Below are 6,000 nucleotides of genomic sequence, written 5' to 3'. Positions count from 1 at the left end.
AAAAATCTTATATTTATGTTAAAAAATATACATTAGAGACCCAAATGAATTCAAAACATGATATAAGTACCAACCAGTATGATATGTGAGGTATGACCAATGGAACAGTATAGAGAACCCAGAAATAAGACCACATACTTACAACAATCTGATCTTTGGCAAACCTGACAAAAACAAGCAATAGGGAAACGATTTCCTATTCAATAACTGGTGCTAGAATAACTGGCTAGCCATGTGCAGAAGATTAAAACTGGACCCCTTCCTTATAATCATATACAAAAATTAGCTCAAGATGGATTAAAGACAAATATAAAACGCAAAACTATAAAAACCCTGGAAGACAACCTAGGCAATACCATTCAGGACATAGGCACAGGCATAGATTTCATGATGAAGACATCAAAAGCAATCACAACAAGAGCAAAAATTGACAAGTGTGATCTAATTAAATGAAAGAGCTTCTGCACGGCAAAGGAAACCACCAACAGAGTGAACAGGCAACCTACAGAAAGGAAGAAAATTTTTGCAAACTATGCATCTGACAAAGGTCTAATATCCAGCATCTATAAGGAACTGAAATTTACAAGGAAAAAACAAGCAACCCCATTAAAAGGTGGGCAAAGAATTTGAGCAGACACTTTTCAAAAGAAGACATACATACAGCCAACAATCATATGAGAAAAAGCTCAACATCACTGATCATTAGAGAAATGCAAATTGAAACCACAATGAGATACTGTATTAGTCCATTCTCAAGCTGCTATAAAGAACTGCCCAAGACGGGTAATTTACAAAGGAAAGAGGTTTAATTGACTCACATTTCCACAGGGCTGAAGAGGCCTCAGGAAACTTACAGTCATGGTGGAAGGGGAAGCAAACACGTCCTTCTTCACATGGTGGCAGGAAGGAGAAGTACTGAGCAAAGGGGGAAAGCCCCTTATAAAACAACCAGATCTTGTGAGACTTCACTCACTATCATGAGAACATGGGAGAAACCACCCCCTTGATTTAATTATTTCCACCTGGTTTCACCCTTGCCATGTGGAGACTATTACAATTCAAGGTTAGATTTGGGTGAGGACACAGAAGCAAACAGTATCAGATACCATCTCATACCAGTCAGAATGGCTATCATTAAAAAGAAATAATAACAGATGCCAGTGAGGTTGTGGAGAAAAAGGAATGCTTATACACTGTTGGTAGGAGTGTAAATTAGTTCAAACATTGTGAACGACAGTGTGGGGATTTCTCAAAGATCCAAAGGCAGAAATACGTTCAGCCCAGCAATCTCATTACTGAGTATATATCCAAAGGAATATAAATCATTGTATTATAAATCATATATCCATATGTTCATTGCAACACTATTCACAAGTGCAAAGACATGGAATCAATCTAAATGCCCATCAATGATAGACGGGATAAATAAAATGTGGTATATATACACCATGGAATACTATGCAGCCATAAAAAAGGAATGCAGTCTTGTTCTTTGCAGGGACATGGATGGAACTGGAGGCCATTATTCTTAGCAAACTAGCACAGGGACAGAAAACCAAATACTGCACGTTCTCATTTATAAGTGGGAGCTAAATAATAAGAACACATGGACACATAGAGGGGAACAACACACACTGGGGCCTATTGGAGGGTGGAGGATGGATGGGGGGAGGAGGGAGAGGATCAGGAAAAATAACTAATGGATACTAGGCTTAATACCTGGGTGATGAAATAATCTGTATAACAAACTCCCATAACACAAGTTTACCTGTGTAACAAACCTGCACATATAGCCTTGAACTTAAAAGTAAAAAAAAAAAAACTTAAAAAAAGAAAATATTAAAAAAGAAAAGAAGATTTCAGCCAAAATTTATATGAATAAATTTCAGTTCTGCCACTTACTAAGTGATCTTAGGAAAGTTACATAATCCTCTGAGTCTCATTTTTCTTATTTTTAAAATTGAGATGCAGTAATAATGTTTATCTCACATGACCACTATTTTAAATAAAATGATTTATGTTAAAACAGCTAGCAATGGATGGCAATGAATGAGTAATCCATAAATAAGAATCTACTTAAAATTGCAACTATTAGCTTCCACTAGCAATGCAAAGGACATTTATATATCAATAATAAAGAATGAATGTTGCCTGCCAGAGATAATGACAAACTCCAGGAATCATCTCTGTGCAGCAGGGCTTATTTATGCAGGATTTGGGACCATTTGAAATAAAAGACCAAAAGTACCTCAACACCAGACCTGCACAGGTTTGTCAACATCTTATTGAAAATCCAGTGTGAGAAAATCCAATAAGATTGAGATAATTAGGTGTGTTTATATATTCATACAAAATTAAGCTGGCCAAGATAATTCATTAAGATCCCAGGGGTTTCATTAATTCTCTTCATTATTTGTATACAGTTACTATAACTGCATAGATCTAATTAGTTTTGAAACTTGATTTGGGTCAACATAATTATTGTGGGCCATGCTGTACTCATCTGTGCCATCTCTGAGAAGCAGCTATGACTAGGTACTAGGAACTATTTTTTTAGCATTTTCATGTTTTTTAATAATTAGCTGCATCTTAGAGAGCTGCGTGAAGAGCCATAATGCTTTTCTCCACATGAAGGTGACCTATGTTTCAATTCAACTTTGGCATACCCCACTTATGTAGATTTTTTTCCGAAAATCTTGGACTCCTGAGATAGAGATCCAGTTATTGAAGATACTTCATCCTTTTTCCACCCCCATTTATCTCTAATCCAGTGCTCTCTTTCCAGATAACCCACAACTCTCTTCCTTGTTCCTAATTTCCATGTGTTTTTAATAAGCGATTTGTACCATTTATATTGTTCTAAAATTGCTTTTATAATTCAAAAATATTTTTTAGATAATTCCATGTATGCATTAATATCCTTCATGCTGTTAATGAAAGCATTTCATTAGTATTTACTTAACTGTACTCCTACCAATGCTTCATTGTACCAGCATTTCTCTCGGATGTATTCCTGGGTCAAAAGGTTTGTACAATTTAAATTCTAATAGATTCTGCCCAATTGCCCTCAAAGAAAATTAGCACCATTTAACTCATAGTGCTTTATGTTAACAATCTATTAGATCAAGCTTTTTTTGTTACTTATTTGACCTATCAATTTCTGAAACTCTTGCACGATGATTCTACATTTTTCAGTTTCACATACTCCTATCAGATTTTTCTTTAAATATTTCAACATTGCATTATTAGGTATTTAAATGTTAAAGACTGCTATGACTTCCTTGTGAATGACACTTTTTATTTTAATAAAACCTTTAAAAGCGACATTGCCAAGTTACTTCCCACCAGCAATAATCTGAAAGCAATTTATTCACTGCTTAAACTGTTAATAGCATCGAACTTACTCATTTTTACGATGAATATCATGATCTATTATAATGTAACTAATTTTGTTTTTTAAAAAAAGTTTAATGGTTATTTGTGATTGTGCATAATTTTGTTTTCTATTTACCATGCTTTCTTTGTCACTGTTGTTTTTGTTGTTTGTTTTCCTATCATTATTTCCTTCAAATTAACTTTCTTTTTACTACTTATAATCTAATCATATGGAATTTATGCATCATATTTCTATTCTTCCAGTAGTCATAACTCTTAAAGTTCTAACACTTTTTTTACATTTTCTACTAGTGTCTATAATTAATTTGTTTATGAATCCTGACTTTAAATTAGATAAGAATCTTAGCATATCTTTAGCTACTTCTCCTCCTGCTCTTACCACTGCCCATCTTACTAGTTAAATCATCATGAAATTACTGGCCAGGCTTGGTGGCTCACGCCTGTAATCCCAGCACTGTGGGAGGCTGAGGCAGGTGGATCACCTGAGGTCAGGAGCTCGAGACCAGCCTGGCCAACATGGCAAAACCCCATCTCTAGTAAACATACAAAAATTAGCTGGGTGTGGTGGTGCATGCCTGTAATCCCAGCTACTCGGGAGGCTGAGGCAGGAGAATCACTTGAACCGGGGAGGCAGAGGTTGCAGTGAGCCGGGATCGCATCATTAAACTCTAGCCTGGGCAATAAGAGCAAAACGCTGTCTCAAAAAAAAAAAAAAAAAGAAAAAGAAAGAAAGAAAAGTTACGATAAATGCTGGTTTCATTTTCTTTTTTCTTTCTTTGTTTCTTTTATTTATTTATTTATTTATTTATTTTGAGACAGGATCTTTGTCACCCAGGCTGGAGTGCAGTGGTGGCAGTCTTGAACTCTTGGGCTCAAGTGATCCTCCTGCCTTGGCCTACTAAAGTGCTGGGATTATAGGCATGAGCCACCATACCCAGTGATTATTTTTCTTTATTAATCCTTCCAAAGACTACTGAATAGTCATTAGTTTTGGTCCCATGCATCTTCCGAAGATGATTAATTTTTCTGGTGTTATTATGAAGTCATGTAACACATCACAGTCTAAACAGTCCCCATTGGTATCATTCCACTAACTACCAAAGAATTACCCAATATGCTGTTATCTATATTTTACATATGAGGAATACAAGGATCTAATGGCTGGATGGACTTGCCCAAGGCTACACTATTAGTAAGTGTTGGAGTCTTGATTTCAATTTATGGTTTTTTTTTTTAAATTATTGATCCCCTACCCTTTCTATCATGCTATCACGTCATCTAAGCCCTTGTTACTTTTTCTGCATGCTTTTTATTTTTCTCTGGCAGACCAGAGGATTTGGTCCAATTTTGTCTTTCTTTTTCTTTTTGGCTCTCACCAATCATTAGCTTCAAAACTGACACAAAAGAAAGAAAGAAAAGATGCACTTGCTCAATTTACCTTCTCAACTGGCCTCCTTCACCACTTCATAATTGTAAGAGATACCTTTTTTATTGTCCTAAACTACTTCTTTTTTTCTGGCTTTCTCACTCATCTACATCTCCTGCTAACTTCTTTCTCCATCATACCATGAAAATTTTGTCTTCATAAAAACTGGTATCTTGGAGACAAACTACAGAGGCTGAAGCATAACACATCAAGTTTTCACCAAGAATTTGGGAGCTAATTATATCTTTTCCAAACAGACTCCTGTTTCCTTTCCCCTGTTTTCCCGTTTTCTTCATGCCTGTGTGTGAATTTTTTTGCTTTTGCCAACACTGACTCAGGCAAATCCCTACACGATTTCCCTTCTATTCCCTCTCATTTCTAGCCAGCTCACTTTTGCCTAAGTTTGTTTCTTTGCTACCTATCTCCTGTGCTTAGTATGTATAGGAACTTTCCCCACTCTTCCTTTCTCCAGTATCCCTGAAATTCCTGGGTATAACTAAACCTCTTTCTGGAGTACTCCCATTTCTATTCTAAGACTCAAATGGTGAGAAGGGGCAAGGTGATCCTTCCTTTGCATGATTCACATCATCCCTCAGTTCCAAATCATCTCTTCCCTTTTAAAATTTATTTTTAAAAATACCCTTATTTTTTATTATCCTTGAGGCATTCTGTGATTGTTCTTAATTATTTTACACTTCAACTTACCTTGCATTTGCCTTTAGTGTCATCTCTTAGTTGCAACAGGGAGTATGCAAGGTGTTTATAAAGGAGGATTCAGTGGTTCCCACTTAGGGATTTGATTAAGTTGGCAGCCTGAGAACATACGGTGTGTCCTCCTGCTCCTGCTCCAAATTTATGATAAGAAGAATGTATTAAATAAATGAACTCATAGCAGTACTGGAAAACCTGAAAAAGGAAAGCTACTTTTAGTGGTCCCAAATTATAAATATTTCTAGAAAGATAAAAAGTAGATGGAATTCAAGTAAGGAAAGAACCACAACCTAACGTGCCTGTTAGGAGAAAACTGCTGAAAAAGTTCTGGAGTAGACCCACTCCAACTTATTCCAAGTAAGAACCAGTTGGTGTTTTCCCCTGGGAGGGAGATGTGAGGGGATATTTGGGCCCATGGGGCAGGGCAATTCCAGGTGGCTGGGAACTTCAGGGAGAATGAGAAGCAG

The sequence above is a fragment of the Nomascus leucogenys genome, chromosome 15 (assembly GCF_006542625.1).
Source record: "Nomascus leucogenys isolate Asia chromosome 15, Asia_NLE_v1, whole genome shotgun sequence".
Taxonomy (NCBI): Eukaryota; Metazoa; Chordata; class Mammalia; order Primates; family Hylobatidae; genus Nomascus; species Nomascus leucogenys.
The sequence above is the reverse complement of the archived record's forward strand: the minus strand, read 5'-3'. Positions refer to the sequence as shown.